This window comes from Castor canadensis, chromosome 2 (assembly GCF_047511655.1).
Source record: "Castor canadensis chromosome 2, mCasCan1.hap1v2, whole genome shotgun sequence".
Lineage (NCBI taxonomy): Eukaryota > Metazoa > Chordata > Mammalia > Rodentia > Castoridae > Castor > Castor canadensis.
The window spans coordinates 177,284,417-177,303,874 of NC_133387.1; the positions used below are offsets into that span (position 1 = coordinate 177,284,417).

The 19,458-nt window shown below is 34.2% G+C and overlaps 2 pseudogenes; one reads left to right on the forward strand and one right to left on the reverse strand.

The window, feature by feature from the left end:
* Positions 1-326: 326 nt before the first annotated feature.
* LOC141418539 (olfactory receptor 10N1-like) lies at positions 327-11,608 on the reverse strand (annotated as a pseudogene).
* LOC141421098 (small nucleolar RNA Z39) lies at positions 9,996-10,062 on the forward strand (annotated as a pseudogene).
* Positions 11,609-19,458: the final 7,850 nt, after the last annotated feature.

Here is a 19,458-nt window from a genome sequence, read left to right on the forward strand (position 1 = left end):
ATAAAAGATGATTTGGCACAAACAGTGGCAATTGAATGGTCATAGATCCTCTATCTTTAATGAGGGCACATACACTATTCATTAAGGGATAAGAAATCAGTCTCTAGATCTTTGCTATGCTTCTTGTATTCCTTACTCAGGATTAAGGCATGGAGATTAATAGAGTTAATTGTTAATTATGAGATTTCATTAGATACACAGGCATACCAACATAGAAAATCTTATAGGGAAAATATATATTTCTTTCAAAGTAATTATGTTTATATTAGGTACTTACATATGAAAGAGAATGAATAAGGAGATTGATTTTTAAAGATAAGAAAAATTTAAAATCCATTACAAGCTAAATAATCCATTCCCAAGTAGCTGTGTTGTATCCTTTTCAGGGACCTTTTCACTTTCATGTTCCTTCAGTAATAAATTAATGAGTACAGCATGGGTAAGGCAATATTATTTAATACATGCACCACAGTACCAAGCAGGGGGTGGGGGTGGGCTACAGATAGATGATAAACACAAGTCCATAGGCACAGAGGATTACAGTAAAGCAAGCTCTGCAGATGGAGATAGTTTTCTGCCTGCCCTCTACTGAATAGATTTTCAGGATGGCAATCAAAATGTGAATATAGAAAACACAAATACTAAAAAAAAGCATTATACTCACAGGCCAAGATTAATGGAGTCTACTTTCTGGGCCAAGGAGCACTCGGAAAAGGTCAGCAGTAAAATCACAGGAGTGTCACAGAAGTAGTTCACGTGGCTGAGACAAAGTAAGTTAACTTACTGATTAATGAGGTCAGAATAGTAACCTGAAGACACTCACCAACAAAGCCATCATAACAAAGCTCACACAGACTCCAGGTTTCATGATGAGCATGTATCTCAGTGGGGTAACAGATGGCAAGTGATCACAAGCCATCAGAGAATTGAGGCATCCATCACTAGAAACCAGAAAATGATAAAAGCTGTACCCTTCATCCTTTATAAGAGGGGATTAGCTCATGCCAGAGAAATAAAATACCCTCTAAAAACAGGTTATCAATGGGAACAACATATCAAAAATGGGTAGATGATCCAAGAAGAAAAACATGGGTGTTTGAAATGTAGAGGAAGAAATTGCCTTAAGGATAAGTAAACTTCCAAGCAATGTGATAAAGTAGAATAATGTGAAGATGACAAAGAACACGGTTTCCAGTCCTTCTTTCTAGGATATTCAAGTATAATGATTGATTCAGTAAAGCCTATTTTATCATGTTATTCAGAAGGTAGTTTTCACAAAGGAAGTGAATATATTCATGCAGAAGATGATTTTTGACATACACAGTAGCAATACATTTGTTACTGCCAATTTTTGTTTTAACATGAAGATGATATTGAAAATACCAAATGAGAACGTTTTCAGTGATATTTAGGTGGTAGTAAAGCATACCTATGACTTCATATCTGGAGTAAATCCTTTTACAAATATGAATACAAAGCAAAATGAAGCCTAACATGGCAAAAGAAATGAATTAGCTAAGAGAACAAAGATCTCAATACCAAACAGAAGCACCATTTAGTTAATATTCATAACTCAGTGTATCACATGAAGGCCAGTAATCATCCAGTCTGGAAGTTTCTCATTTCCTTTTCAGTTACTCAAAGATGTCCACTAAAGGTCAACTTAAGAACGCAGAATCTGAATCAAACAGGGGAATGCCATACAGTACACTGATCAATAGGATTTAGTTTCTATTAATACAATTCTAATTAGATGTATTCCTTAGTTTTAACATTTTCTTATTTCAAAATGTTTATTTGGATGAAAACAAACTAAGAATGGCAAATATTATTACTATCTGTGGTCTTGCATTGTTTAGAGGTTTATGTTTATATATATATATATATATATATATATATGTATAATAGGTATAATATTGTATATATATATATAGTATAGCCTGTATGTTTAATGAATTCACATCACATGTAAAGATGTAAATATGTGATACTTTTGCATCATTAGCAGATATAACCTTTGAATCCTTACAATAATGAAACTAAAGTTTTTCAGTTCTTCAACTTTTTGTGTATTTTCTGCTTGGTAAAATAATTATTAAAAAGCATTTATGATAAAAATATATAATATAAATCTAATTTTAACAGGTTCATGAGTGCAAAATGTAATATTGCTAAATATAGGTATAATATTGTACAGCAGAACTCTAGAACATTTACATGTTGCTATACTTAAATGTTTCACTTTTGGAAGATGGTATAACAGCCATGCATACCATGTCCTGCAATAGCTGCTCTTTGCTAGTTATTTTGATGGGAAAAGGTAAGTGAATATGCCAGGAACCAAAAACTAACTCTGGGTTGGATTGTGTCAGCTGCCTGTTGCAGTGCTTGCATTTGAAAGCTTTTGTGAATCATGCAAGTTTTTTGTGAATTAATCACTTTCAGTTTTACTTTTATAAGATTTTTAGAGATGAAAAGTGTATGAAATTTTCTAATTAACTCTCTAATTTGTTGTTTTAAATCCTAGTCAGATTTTCTGATCCTTCCTTAAAATTAATAGCTACTTATTGATAATTTTACCATCACAAATATTGGAAGTGATAATTCAGTAGTATCCATACATACACAGGAAATTCTGGTAGAGTTGAGTTGAGGATCTATTAAACTACAAACTCTCTGACAGTAAAGTCTATAATTTTACCTTGAATCCGTAGCAACTAGCATACTCCCTATTGAGTAGCTGGCACATAATTGTATGCTAAATAAATAAAGGAATGAATGATGGAGAGAATGAATAAAAAGTCATAAAGTAATTTATAGATGTGCTTTAACTGTAAGTTCCATCAAGAGACCATGTCTATCCATGTTCATCACTGTATTTCTAGAATAAAACAATTATTGGGTGTCACTATTAATTACTTGTTAATGGAATCAAATTCTCAAATGTTATAAAATGATTGCTTATTCTCCTAAGATTAAGTCCTATTTTATTAATCCCAGAATGCAGTCACTGACAGTGATTCTGCTTTTTGCTCTAGATTCCATGCCTAATGATGGGAACTCAGATATTCATCAAAATATGATCTCATTCCTAAGCCAAGAGAGAAAGAATGAGCATTGTACATCTTCATAATTGCTGGTAAGTGATAATTGTCTATTGGTGGAGGAAAAATGGAAATGGTAGGTGAATCATAGAGTTAAAAAAATATAATGAACTTCCCAGAGTGTAGGGAAAATGAGAAAGTCATAATTAGTGGTAAGTTCTGTAATAAAAAGGAAAGGATACAAAAAGGAATTAGTGTAAAAATATCTGAAATTGCACAAAAATTATTCATGTATTAGATTGCTTAATATACATTTAAATTATGAATCTTCATTCATGTGATAATTATGTACAAAATATTATTTCTGCCAGGGAAAAACCTAAATAAACCCTCTGCCTTCACATGTTTTTGGTGAGTTAAAAATTACTAGTCTTAGAGGTCACACAGATGGGCAATACATTATTAGTATCCCACTAGCTTTGCTGTTGTTAATACTTCTGCCTGGTGGATTTTGAGCATAACACTTTCCTAGGTTAATTTTCAGGGACTTGAAGGCCACTTTGACTGAAGCACTTGGAACTGCACATATCCTGTGGGTAACAGAATAGGATGAAATAGCTTGTCATCTTTGTCTCATATTGTCTCTTTTGTTGTTGTCTGAACCTTTGGGTTTAGTGTACTCGACTTGCATGTAGACATGTTGATCACTTGAGAAATATTTTGTCCTGAATTGTTACACAGGGTTATCTCTCTTCTCCATTCTTTGTGCACCAAATTAGTCTTTCTTTATCTTCAGTACATGTCTGTCTAACTTTTTTTTGAGATGAGCTTCAAGACCTTGTCTGCTAGCATTGTCACAATATATCAATGCCATTGAGTTGTTTTTATTAGTGCCATGGCATTAAGGCTATAGAGAGTCTTTTTACTGTATTGGACTCTTTCAGTCACAGGCCATTTAGAATTTCTTGTTGGAAGAAAGCTAGTGTCCTTCAATTTTTTTTCCAAACTACTACTGTCTATTTCCATCAAAACATCATCTGGACTTGAAGCTAGTTTGTATTTGCACTGGATTGCTAAAAAGATGGATTGGCCACTGGGTGACTTCCATCCCATGGATTATCCATCTCTATATTGAAGTTTATGAAAAATTTCACTTAGGTTCCTTGAACAGAGAGCGCATAATGAATAATAGTCATGAAGGTACTTCAGCATTTTCCTATGAAAAGGTGTTTAATAACAAAATATAGAAAAGATTGGAAAATAATACCTCACTTTTAAAGTATAAAAATATGAGAAATAAATGAAAAGAGATGCAGTTAGATGTTGGTAATCTAGATCAAATGAACATAAAAAAATCATTGAAAACATGAATTAGTGTGAAGGTTCCTCAAAAAACTAAAGATAGATCTACCTTCATGACTATTACTATTTTACATGGATTAATATTTTATGTTTTACCCTCACCATAGAACTTAATTTATTAAATTTTAATCTAAAAAAATAAATTTAACTCCCATCCATTCAATTTCTCCAGTATATACGTATATTTCTCAAGTGTTCTGTATCAAAACCTACCATTTCACAAATTATCAATCACCAAAAAAACATAATGTATACCTAATTTGACTAGAAAAATCTATCCTGAAACCATCTCTACAAATTACTGTTTCAACAATTACATCACATCAAGATGTAGTAAATGAGTTATACTTTCACTTCTTCTCTCCATCCTTTTTTCTATAACTCATCATTTAATTTCCCATGAGTAATCTCAATTGCAACAAAAATACTTACTAATAAGGATCAAGTAGCCACTTCCATTAATCAATTTCCATAACTGTATAATATGCAGCCACGTATGTGGGATCCTTATGAAGATAACTCAAGTGACACAGGTTGTCTGGGTCCAGAGAATTCCACTTACCTTTACTTTTACTGAGGCTTCACGCAAGAAGGTTCACCAGGTAGATGACTGAAGGAGGCTTCGGAGCCCTGGACCAGGCCCTCAGACTGGTGGAGTGAAACGGAGATCCATTCTGGACATCTGGACCAGAATGTCTTCATCACATTTTGCTAGTCATTGCAGGAAGGATATAAGTACCGAAATGATTAGAAGCAATATTGCTCATAGAAAATCACTATCTTGGGAAGAAAAAAGATACAAGGAACATGAACAAAATAGACACTTTGGTTTGAATGATGTCAACATTCCAACCTTGGAAAGTATAGTTCTTGTTAACACATATGAGACATTGCAAGACTTCGTTCCAGAAAAGACCAATACCAAGCCAAGCTATTCCATGTAATGTATGGATTTCAAGATCAAAGGCCAAAGACCAGATAGGACAGAATAAGAGCTTGAAGATGAATATTACATAGGAGTTGTAAAGATAGGAGTTGTAAATATCCTTCTCATCATACTGACTTAAAGAGGAATGCTGCCAATGTTTCACCAAGAATTCATTGTCAGCACATCTGCACTATGAGAAGGATTAAAGGAACTTCATCAGGGAGGAGGAAAACAACACATGGCAATTCAGATCTGCACAGGAACAAAACAGGCTATCCAGAGTAAACTATAGAAGACTTTCCCTCCATGCTTTAAATTTCTTTAATGATGATTGGTTAAAGGAAAAGCAATATATTATAGAATATATGACAAAAATAGGATAAAGAATGAAAAATGAAAGTGATAGAAATATACAATTGTATCATTCTTAAGTTGTATGTGAGATGATTTAATGTTATTTGAAGATACACAAATAGTTTATGGTGTACATTGTAACCTACAGACCAAGCAGAAAAAAGGGAGAGGAGCATATATAAATAAGCCAAAATGAATATAAAATGGGATGATTAAAAATACTGAATCCAAAAATGGCAAAGAGAATATATAACAGGTGGATAAGGCAAAAATCAGATGAAAAGATGGAATATTTAAATGTGACGACACAACAAATATATGCATGATCTAAACACAATAGTTGAACAGCAGATATGTTCATATTGAAAAACAAGTGAGACAGCTACAGCCTCTCTTCAAGAACCCACTTCATGTATAAAGTCACAGATAGGTTAAATGTAAAAGGCTAGAAAAGATGTCCCATGCAAAGGTAACCTGGAATGGCTATATTACTATCACACAGAGTAAATGGCAGAGGAAAAAACAGTCAGATTATATGAGATAAAGAGGGACACTTGACAACACTGAAAAGATCAGTTTGTCACATGACTGCAATAAACTAAATGCAAATGGACCCATTTGCAGGGCTTCACAGCACACAAACTAAAAACTAGTAGAAGTGAAAGGAAAAATAGACAAATACACAGTTGCAGTTGGAGATTTTTCATACTCCTTTCTTAGAATTTTTAAGTAGAAATTGGTAATTCTCTAAACTTGACAATGCTGTTTAACCAACTTAGAGAACAGTCCACCCAATGGTGGGGTGGAAAATTCTTTTAAAGGTCTCAGAGATCATTCGTGATGATTGTTAATCTAGAGTCAAATTCTGGATCATAAAATAAATCTAAATACATTTGGAAGAAAAAAACCATACAGACTGGGTTGAATTGAATAAAGTAAAGTATACTCACAGCTGGGTACATCAGGAAATCCCTTTGAACATTGACTTTGGAATTCAAAATTAAATATAGGATTGTAAAATAGATACAGTGTGGGGTAGATACTTGTGGGATAGGGGAGAGTGAATGAAGGAGGTGAAGGTGAGGGAATATGGTTGATGGACTTCATATACGTACATGAAATAGAACGATAAAACCTCTTGCAAGTGATTTGAGTGGGGAGAGAGGGTGGGGGAGATGGTGAGAATGCTCTAAGCAATGTAAAATGTAAGGTTGTTGGGAATTAGCACAATGAATCCCTTCTGTACAATGATATATCCTAATAAAGTGAAAACACGATGAACATATGAAAGGTAGAATAATGAAAAGGAAAGTCTCTCTTCAGCATTTCGAGGAAGTACCAATGGAACCAGTCTGATGGCAGCAGATGAATTGTGTTGTGGTGCAAGGGGAATTAAAACTGGCATGATAGGTGTGAATAAACTGACTTGTCTGCAATGAAATCTATGTGCAGATTCAGTAATAAAGAATGGTAACTTCTTCCCCCTCCAATAGTATTTTTCTTAGGCTCTATCTGTAAGGGTTCCTAGGTGAGCTTTAGGATATCTGAGATGTCCCTGTCCATTTTATGAAAGACAGTGCCTAGTCCTGGCCAAGGTCTAGCCAGTACCATATAAATCTCCCCTGTGGGCTGGGTAAACTGCACATTAACCAACTGCCCTCCTCCAGCTCCACAATGGTCTGCTCTGGTGTCAGTGTTCTAGGCAGAACTTTGAGTGTTTGTTGTCTTTCAAGGCTCAGCCTGGCCTTGGCAACTGCCAAAGCAACCTTGAAGCTATGAATGTGTCCAAAGCTGTCCCTCCAAAGCACTTGGGGTGGTCCTACAGGAATTTGGCAGGGTTATGACAACAGACCCTGCAGAACTGAGGCAAAAGCCCCATGATTTCCCATGGGAACTAGTGATATGTGTAATTATCAGTTAGAAGCTGGCTTTATGCTCGAAGAGAAAAACAGCTTGCTCTAAAGCTTTCTACACTGATTGAAGAAAAATGTGAGCTACTTGAAAAACTTAGCCTTGTTCACAAACAGCAAGAAGCAGACTGTGGAAAGCTGGACATCTCCAAGTCTAAACTGGAGGAAGTACTCCTGCTGGAAACAGAGCTGATAGAAGAGAAATGTAAGCATTATACACAAGTTGAATTAAATGTGGAAATGTCAAAAATGATACAGTTCCTAGAAGATGAACTAAAATCTCTCAAACCCAAAGTAGCTACATCCAAAACAACCTTAAGAACACTTCAAGTCAGTGAAGCGAATCTTAAGAACTCAACAGCACAGGCTTTGAGTGAAATTTTTCAGCTTAGGAAAGCTGCAAACAGCTGCTCCAAGAAGCTGAAGTGTGGAAGGAACAAGTGAGTCAACTTAATAAATACAAAGTAACACTTGAAGAGCCTGCGACACCTGCAGCACGAATTCTAAAAGACAAAGATGATCACATCAGGTGGCTAACTGAAGGCATTCAAAAGCTGAAAGTCTGGGCCTTTGTTCTGGAAGAACACGTAACACATGATGGTAACTTGGAAACAGTGATGAACCTTGTCCAAGAAAATCCTGCTCACTTAGATACTCAGACCAAAGGAGCTCTGCAGCACCTGATGAATGCTGTGAAGTTAAATTCTTCTTTAAAATCCTTGGAACGAGAAAGAGACCAAGTTTACACTCAGCTGCGTGAAGTTGAGAGAGCAAGCAAAGACCTGACAGAACATACTAAAAATGTCCAGAGCGAACAAGTCATTTTACAGTCTGAACATGCACTGTCTGAAATTGAGAATGAGAAGCTTTGGCAGAAAGCTAAAATAATTCCTGAACTGTTTGAAGAAGGAATGAAATTCTACAGGAAATTAATGGTAGAGGATCACTGCCAGTGAGACACAGAGGAGAAACTTCCCTAAGTAAAAGAAATCATCAGCCACAAAACTGCAGAGCTGAAGACCTATAAAAAGGTACCCAGTGAGCTTGAAGAAAAATTGGAGAGAACCAAACTTTATCACCAAAGGGAGATTATTTCCTATGAGGAGAAAGCTCACTTTAATTGTTTTGGAGGCCCAGGATGCTGAAGAACAGCTTCAATATCTTAGGCAAGTCAACACCAACAACAGACAAAAGTTAATGGAAATGGAGGTGAAATGGAAACTTTTAGAAAAAGATGCAAATGCATTTGAGATTTCAAATGCAGCATGTGGCAGGGAGCATTTTCCACATGGTCCCTCAACCTTCATCTGAAAGGAGAGCGTTCCTCTCTCCTATTGTGTTGGAAGGTCCACTCAGACCTCCACCTTTGCTTCACCAGGGAGGAGGAAAAGACTTAAGAAGCCCCGATAATCCACTGGAGCATCACACTAGCAAGGAAAGAGCGGACTCGAGCTATGATGGTTGACTGGCCATCACGGAGCACCTCCTGAGAATGGGTCCCTGTGTCCTCCATGCAAACAGGAGGGAAGGGTGATGATCCCTCCATCGGGACAACCACTTACTGACCCAGCTCCTCCTGCACAGAATTCAAATGTGCCTGATTTATCTGTGCCTGTGGAAAGCAAAGCAGTGGGCCCTGGTTTTGTTCCTCCAGTCAGAGGTCCCTTGTACCCAGTGAGAAATGTCTGTTGACTGAGTGGTTTCCCCAGTCATCTTCCCCCCAAGAGTTGGATGTCCCCCCACTGTATCCACATTGTCAAAGTGGAAGTGAGTATTCTGCAGACTGATTCCACCTTCAAATGATCCTGTTACTGAACTTCTAAAACCAAGAGAAGAAACCTGGCAACATTAGGATCTTCTTCCAAAGTACTTCGGACTGCTCTCTCATTTTCAATTTAAATTCCTGTGATTACCTACTCGTTATTCTTTACCTTTAATTGAAGATTAATAGAATTATAATTCTCAGAATAGTATTGTGTAGATGATTTAACTATGAATCCTATTACATTATTTCCATTATATTTTATTTAGATGGTATATTTTATTTTCATTTAAATCTATATAGTATAAATATTTTAATTTGATTATTTAATCCTCTATTACATAAACATTAATTGCAGTGTTATGTATTTAACTTGTAGTGGGGATATTTTAAACCCCAGCAGCTTTGCCTTCATGCCAAGAATTATATTTAGTATAGTTGTAGACCAGAGAAAAAGGAAGATCTCTTTTGAAAATATTTTTGACTTCTGTCTCAGTTTTAGTTTAAATTACTACTGTTTTTAGTCATTACATTTTACCTCAAAAAAAAAAACACTTCACCTCAAACTGAAGGTTAATAGAGTTATAATTGTCAAGATGGTATTTTATAAATTTATGATTTAAATACAAATCTTTTTGCATATGATGAAGCAAATCAGTATGAATAAAGTCATGATTCTGTAAATGCTTTCTAAAATATGTAAGAATTTTTTTATTTCAATTCTACTTTATTTTCATTTAATTTGGATAGTATAACTATTTTAACTTGCTTATTTAATCCACTGTTGCAGAAATAATAATTGGAGTTTTATGGATGTAATCTTGTAGTGGGGATAGTTTAAACTCCAAAGTATGTGCCTTTATGCCAAAAAATCTGTTTAATGTATTGTAGACCAATGTGAAAGTGATATCTCTTTTTAAGGTATTTTGACTCTCTTTCATTTTCAGTTTAAATTAACTATTGTTATTTAGTCATTATACTTTATGTGAAATTGAAGCTTAATTGAATTATAACACACAAGATACTATTTTATACATATATATAAATTAAATATGAATTTATTTTATTTATGTGATACATTTTATTATCATTTATTCTAGATTGTATAACAATTCTAATTTGATTATTTAATCCACTATGAAAAAAATGGAGTTTTATGTATGCAATCTTATAGTGGGTATTTTAAATCCAAAGGCTCTGTCCTTATTGCAGGAAATGCATTTATTCTAATTGTAGACAAACGTGAAAATAAAATCTTCTTTCAAAAAAAAATCAACTCTTCTTTCATAAATTACTCATTCCCTGTGTTTTAAAAACCAATAATTTTTACATCATCATTATTTATTAATACTATTATTTATTAATACTACTATTCACACTAATTCTATTAGAAAACCTAATAATAATATACTTCAAATAACCACATTTGAACTGCACATTTCAGCATACTCCACTGTGGCAATTGCAGTAGTATAACCAAAAACAACTATTATCCCCTAAAACAAACCAAAAACATTATTAAAACTATAAAAATATCCATCAAAATTTAACACAATAGCACATCCAACACCAACACTAACAATTAATCCCAAATAAATTAATCTCCCAATAAATAGGAAAAATTTTGAGGAAACCCCACAAAGTCTAAATCAAAGAATATACATAATTTCAACATGAACTCTAATCATGACTAATGACATGAAAAATCACCATTGTAGATTCAACAATAGGAACTCTAATAAACAACATCTGAAAAACAGCCTGTAATCAAAATTATCAATCACTCACTTATATATAGTTTAAGATGATGATGACTGTGCTCACAGGTTGTAGAGTACGAAAGTATATAGCAACAGCAATCATAAGTTAGGCCATAACTGTGTATAGGAAAGACTAGGTGCATCTCAGATGGTGGTAGAAAAAAAGCAGCACAGCTCTGAAAAGAAATACCTCAACTCTTCCCTGAAGAATATGACAACATCTTGGGAGTGGTTGTCAAAGAGAAATTCAAGTCAAAGACACAGAGATTTCCAGGAAAATATACATGGGAGCATGGACCCATGGGGAAGAGATGATAGCAGAAAGAATGAACATGTGTTTTAAGAGCCTACTTAAATAGGTTGATAAGGACTGGTAGAACAAGGTTGTCTCCAGGCCCAGAAATGTCTCAGGGATGTGTCTCAGAGATGCCCAAAAAGAGTAATTCAGTCACCATGGTGTGATTTCTTATTTTTATGGAAGAACACATTTTTGGGTGCCTGGGAAAGTTATTTTGTGGCTGAGTTTAACATATATGTAAATTATGTGTGTTTAGATCAGTGGGATGGAAAGGAAGATAAAGATCTAGATATTTATAGAATAGTGTTTCCTGAGAAAATTCTCTTGATTTGCCTGCTTTCCTCTGGGTTGGATATCTCTCTGCAGTGCAGTTTCTAATTGGAGATGGCATTCAATAACATTCTCATCTGGAACCATTCCTTAGCTAGTCTCCTACTTTCTCTTCTTTATACACACTATTAAATTGAAGTAATTCCAAATGTTCTTTTGTGATTCTGAAAGGATAAATGTAAACTTAATTACTTTATAACAAATAAAGCTACATTCAATTTCTTATATTCACCTAACTTCATTTTTTCCCTTATACTCTATTTATGGTTATGGAAGTCAAACATATAAGAGATAGTGTCTTCCCACAATGTCTCCTTGAGTATGAGGTTCAACACCTAGACAGGTGTCTTATCTTTGAATGAACAGAAAATTCCATTAATGAGGCCCTCATCAGTGGAGTACCTTGAATTTAGTAGATGAGCAACAGGCAACTTCCACTTCAGGCTCCAAAATCTGCAATTCCCCACCAGATCTAAGTTCAGCAATCCTAATTTTGTAACAGTAAAATCTGAGAAATAGGAGTAAAAGTTTGAAAAACTGTGATCTTTTCCTACTTCTTTCAAGTTTTCTAACACAGTGATATTTTAAAATTATTCATCAACTCATGGATTTTATTGCCTTAGAATATGCCAATATCTACCATGTCTATCTATTTCTGTATCTACTTATTTGTCTATCATCTATATATTTATTTGTTATTCTATCTCTCTCTTCTTTTATTATACTTTTTCCTGATGATTGTGAAGAGACAGAGAAAGTGAACACCAAGATAAAAGTGAAGGAAAGACTTGGACACCACATGGCCAACAGGGAGCATACTGGCTGGTGCTATTGAGCATTGCTTACCTTTCCTTCACCAGCAGAAGAAAGGAGTCTCCTCTGTCTTAGGTACCCATAAACCTATAATGTGCTAGTAGATGGCCAGAATTCCTCTCTTTTTCAGTCAATTTCAAGCAGAAATTGACTAAGTATGCTGCACCTTCATTGCAGCAATTTCTTGCTTGACCCCAAGAACTGCAATAATTCACATACACAAGGAGTTAAAAAATAATCTTGGTTTTTCTTTGGATATTAATCCTACAAGTCAGAGATCTTCTTGTGTAAGGGTATAATTTACCACTTGGTATAATTAGAGCTTAGAAATATAAAAAAGTGGGGAGAGACAGAGAGAAGAGAGAGAAATTAATTATTACAGTTTCCTGGAGGGTGTCATTAGACACCTGCACTTACATTTTTGTTCAGCACATTTCTTTTTTTAAGGCAATGGAAAGTTCCAAAAGAATATGAACCTCATTTGTGTTATTCACTCTTCTCTTTAAAGGAGGTAATCCAAAGAGTTAATAAATTTACAAGGTAGTTTTTAAAAACTTGAATAATATGTTGATTAATTTGCAACTTCATTTCTGTTTTCTGAGGTCTCTAATCCTCAAGGCTCTTTCACCGAAAATGTAAAGTCTACTTTTTTGGATGAGGATGATGTGAAGGTAAATAAGATGACAACTGAAGAGTTCATCACAGCAATGAACACAGATCATGCTTATAAATGTTAGTTAACACTCTCTTTTGTGAAATTGTAAAACTGAAATACTTGTAGGCAGAAAAGGAGAATAATTATATTCTAAGTAGAACAGAAGGATGGAATAAAAGATTTGCCACAAAGTGTAGTGGCTAGTGAATGGTCATAGCTCCTTCTATCTTCAACCAGGGTAGATTCACTATTCAATAAGGGTTAAGAAATCTCTCTCCAGCGCTTTGCTATACCTCCTGTATTCCTCACTCAGGATTAAGATGTAGAGATTAATAGAGTTAATTATGACACTTCAACACATATAGAGGCATACCAACATAGAAAATCTTATAGGGAAAATATATATTGCTTTCAAAGAAATTAAGTTTATTTACATTAGGCACTTATATATGAAAGAGAATGAATAAGGAGATTGACTTTTAGAAATAAAAAAGTTTTTAAAATTCATTGCAAGCTAAATAATCCATTCCCAAGCAGAAAGGAATACACTATGTCAAACCTTTTTCAGGGACCTTTTCACTTGCATGTTCCTTTAGTAATAAGTTAATGAGTCCAGCATGGGTGAGACAATATATTTAATACATCTACCACAGCACCAAGCAGGGGATGGGTGTGGGTCACAAATAGATGATGACCAGAGTTCCATAGGCACAGAGGATTGCAGTGAGGAGGGCATTACATATGGAGATAGCTTTCCGCCTGACCTATGCAGAATGGATGGCAGTCACAGTGTGAGTGCAGGAAACACAAATACTGAAGGAAAAAAAAAGCATTAGAGCCAGAGAGCAACATTAATGGAGCAGACTCTCTGGACCAATGAACTCTCAGTACATGTCAGCAGTAAAAATCACAGGAATGTCACAGAAGTAGTCCACCTGACTGAGACAAAGTAAGTTAACTTACTAATGAGGTGAGAATGGAGACCTGAAGATACCAAAGCCATCATAACCAAGCTCACACAAACTCCAGGTCTCATGATAAGCATGTGTCTCGGTGGGGTGACAGATGGCAAATGATCACAAGCCATCACAGAATAGCAGTATCCATCACTGGAAATCAGAAAATGACAAAAGAAGAGCTGTGTCCCTCATCCTTTATGAGAGGAGATTAGTTCATGCCAGAGAAATAAAATACCCTCTAAAAACAGGTTGCTGATGGGAACAACATGATTAAAAATGGATAGACAACCCAAGAAGAACAACATGGTGTTTGAAATGTAGAGGAAGAAATTATTGCCTTATGGATAAGAAAATTTCCAAGCAGTGTGACAAAGTAGAATAGTGAGAAGATGACAAAGAACACAGTTTCCAGTCCTCTTTCTGGGGTATTCCAAATAGAATGAACTCATTCAATAATGTCTATTTTATCATTTTATTCAAAGGGTGGTCTGAGTCTTTACAAAGGTAGTGAATATATGCATACAGAGGCTGGTTTTTTACATACTCAGTACTAATACATTTGTTACTGCCAATTTTTGTTTTAACATGAAGGTAATATTGAAAATACCAAGTGAGAATGCTTTCAGTGATATTTAGGTGGTAGCAAAGCATACCTATGACTTCATATCTGAAGTAAATCCTTTTACAAATGTGAATACAAAGGAAAATGAAACTTAACATGGCAAAGAAGTGAATAAGCTAAGAGAACAAAAATTTCAATACCAAACAGGAGCATCATTTAATTAATATCCATAACTCAATATATCACATGAAGTCCATATAATCATCCAGTCTGGAAGTTTATTCTCATTTCCTTTTCAGAGCATTTATAGTTACTCAAAGAGGTCCCCAAATATACTATATATCCACTAAAGGTCAGCTTAAGAACCCAGAAACATGTTGAAACAGTGGAATGTCATACAGTGCACTGAGCAATAGGATTTGGTGCCTGTTAATATAATTCTGATTATATATATTCCTTAGTTTGAACATTTTCTTATTTCACAATGCTTATTTGATTGAAAATAAGCTAAGAGTGACAAATTTCATTACTATCTGTGGTCTTACACTGTTTAGAGGTTTGCGTTTATTTATATTGTGTAGCCTGTATGTTTAATGAATTCACATCATATGTAAAGATATAAATACATGATATTTTTGCATTGTTAGCAGATATAACATTTGAACCCTTAGAATAATGAAACTCAAGTCTTTCAGTTCTTCAACTTTTTGTGTATTTTCTGCTTGGTAAAATCATTATTGAAAAAACAGTTATAAATATATATAATATATTAAATTTTAACAGGTTCATGGATGCAAAATATTATATTGTTAAATATAGGTATAATATTGTACAACAGACCTCTAGAATATTTTCATTTTTCTATACTTAAATGTTTCACTTGCTCATTGGCTAATACTTATAGTTCATCTTCTCTGTGACTAACAACCAACATACTGCATTTTTTTTCTATTTGCTTTGTCTTGAGAAGAGTCTCAATATGTAACCCAAGCTGGCCTCCCACTCATTGATCCTCCTGCCTCACTTCTGGAAGCTGGTATAACAGGCATGCACCACTATGTCCTGTAATAGCTGCTTTTTGCTACTTACTTATTTTGATGGGAAAAAGTAAGTGAATAAGCTAGGAACCAAAAACTCACTCTGGGGTGAACTGTGTCAGCTACCTGTTGCAATGCTTGCATTTAAAGGATTTTGTGAATCATCCACTTTCAGTTTGACTTCTATGGTATGATTTTTAGAAATGAAAAGTATATGAAACTTTCTAATTATAGTTTCTCTAATTTGTTATTTTAAATTTTGGTCAATTTTTCTGACCCTCCTTTATAATTAATAGCTACTTATTGATAATTTTACTTTCTCAAATATTGGAATTGATAAATCAATAGGATCTGTATATACACAGGAAATTCTGATAGAATTGAGTTGAGGGTCTATTAAACTACAAAGTCTCTGAGAGTAAAATCTACAGTTTTACCTTGAATCTGTGGCAGTTAGCATACTCCCTATTGCATATAAATATATGCTAGATAAATGAAGGAATGAATGATGGAGAGAATGAATAAAACGTCATAAATTAATTTATGGATATGCTTTGTCTATAAGTTCCATGAAGAGTCCATGTCTATTCTTGTTCAACACTGTATAAATAAAATAATGTATTTAATATAGTTTTGTATTATATATTTATTGGACATCACCATCTATTATTTACTTATTAGTGGAATCAAATTCTCAAATGCTATAATATGATTGCTTTTCCTCCTAAGATTAGGTCCTATGTTATTAATCTCAGAATGCAGTCACTGACAGTGATTCTGCTTTTGGCTCTAGATTCCATGCCTAATAATAGGAACTCAGATATTCATCAAAATGTAATCTAATTCCTAAGCCAGGAGAGAGAAAGTAAGCATTGTACATCTTCATAATTGCTGGTATGTGATAATTGTCTATTGCTGGAGGAAAAAATGAAAATGGTAGGTAGGGCATAGAGTGAAAAAAAGACAATTAACTTCCCAGAGTGGAAAGAAAATGATGAAGTCATGATTAGTGGTAAGTTCTGTAATAAAAAGAAAAGAATGCAAAAAAGGAATTGGTGTAAAAATATCTGAAATTGAACAAAAATTTCATATATTAAGTTGCTTAAGATACTTTTAAATTATGAATCTTCAGTCATGTGATAATTATGTATAGAATATTATTGCTGCCAGAAAAAACCTAAATAAACCCTCTGGCTTCACATGGTTTTGGTTGAGTTAAAAATTACTAGTCTTAGAGGTCACACAGATGGGCAATACATTATTAGTATCCCACTAGCTTTGCTGTTGTTAATACCTCTGCCTGGTGGGTTGTAAGAATATTTTCTTAGGTTGATTTTCAAGAACTTGAAGGCCACTTTCAAAAACTTGGGCCTGCATGTATCCAGTGGGTAACAAAATAGGATGAAATTGCTTGTCATCTTTGTCTTCATATTGTGTCTTTCATTGTTGTCTTAACCTTTGGGGTTAGTGTTGATCATTTGAGAAATATTTTGTCTTGAATTGTTACACAGGATTATCCCTATTCTCTATTCTTTGTCCACCAAGTAAGACTTTCTTTATCTTCAGTACAGGTCTCTCTGACATTGTTTTTTTATCTCCTTGAGATTAGCTTCAAGACCTTGGTCTGGTAACATTATCACAATATATCAATGATATTGAGTTGTTTTATTAGTGCCATGGCTTCAAGGGTATACAGAGTCTTTTTACTGTATTGGACTGTTTGAGTCTTGGGTCATTTAAGATTTCTTGTTGGAAGAAAACCAATGCCCTTCACTTTTTTTTTCAAAATCCTGTTGTCTATTTTCCAGCAAACGTCATCTGGACTTGAAGCTAGTTTGTGTCTGCGCTGGACTACTAAAGAGAGTTCATGGACACTGGGTGACTTCCATGCTCTGGATTAGCCATCTCTGTATAGAAGTTCATAGAAGTTTATGGACAATTTCACTTAGTTTCCTTGAACAGAGAGAATAATACATAACTGTCATAAAGGTATTTCAGCATATTTCTAAGAAAAGATGTTAATGATAAGATACAGAAAAGATTGGAAAATAATACATGATTTTTAAACTATAAAAATATGAGAAATAGATGAAAAGAGATGTAGTTAGCTGTTGGTAATCAATATCAAATAAGTAGAAAAATACAATTGAAAATAGGAATTAGTGTGAAAGTTCCTCAAAAAACTAAAAATAGAGCTACCAAATGATTCTGCCATGTCACAACTGGACATATATCTTAAGGAAAGTAACTCAGAATGCAATAAAGCTACCTCTGCATCCATGTTTATAGCAGCACAGTTAATAATAGCCAAGCAATAGAATCAGCTTAGCTGCCCATCAACCAATGAATGAATATGTGTGTATGTGTGTGTGTGTCTCTGTGTAATGATTATTCAGTCATAAAGAAGAATGAAATTATGTCATTTTTTTAGGAAAATATATGGAAATGAAGATCATCATACTAAGATAAATAAACCATACTAAGGGAGAGAAATATCACATATTTTTTCTCATATCTGATATCTAGGCCTTTGACAAAATGACAAGAACATAAGAGGTGGATTGTTTGGGAGGTTGAAGCAGTGAATGAGTGTGATGTTGGATGAATATGATCAAAATACTCTATATGTATATATGAAAATAAAATAATGAAACTCATTAAAATGTAAAAAAAATTAAAAGGAATAAGAGGGAGTAATAGAGGGGTGAACTTGGTCAAAATACACTATGTGCATGTATGGAAATATTATGTTGGAGTCTTTTGAATAATTAATATATGCTAATTTTTTGAAAAAGAGACCCCTCTTTCCTACAGTTGTATCTAGTTCAGTCCTACACCCTGTTCTGTCTATAAATTGTTCCTGGAATCACTAGAAGGTAATATTGTTTGCTTTTATGTTTCCTCTAAATTGCAAATGCACCAGATAAGGATGAAATCCTATTTCATTTGTGGGTTTGTTTGTTTGGCCCATGCTTTACATAAATTCTCTTGGTCAATGGTTCTCAAATTATAGATGTATCAGATTCATCTGCAGGCCTTGTAGGTAGCTCAGGTTGCCTGTTGGGCCCTATTTTCACAGTTTCTGATTCAGGAGGCTTGTGGTGGATCCAATAATTTGCATTTATTTCTTTTACTGTGTCATTTGTCTTCACTGTAACATTTTCTTTTCTCTTTTCAAAGATTTTTAAGTAGCAATTATCCAATCACACTAGTTATACAATTTTATGTCTTTCACTGTGATATTTCCATACATGCACATAATGTGCTTTGGTTTCCCTTCTAATGCTGATGCTGCTGGTTAGGGTCCATATTTTGATAACCACATCTCCCATCAATGGATTAGCCATCTGTTGGGTCATTAGGATGATGCACAGCTTCTTAGAAATGCATACTTCTGGGGAAAGGGGGAGATAAGGGGGTAAAGGGGAGAAATGAACCAAGCCTTGTATGCACATATGAATAATAAAAGAAAAATGAAAAAAAAAAGAAAAAAAATAAAATAAACCTACTACACTGCCAGTTATTTGTAAGTATACCATACACAATTATGTAAGGTACATAATTCTTGATAGTGAAAACAAGCCACTGTTATTGGTTCATGTACTTACTATAGTATACTTATATTGCTACTTTAGGGCATATTCCTTCTACTTATAAAATAAGAAACTTATTGGCAGTTTCTTC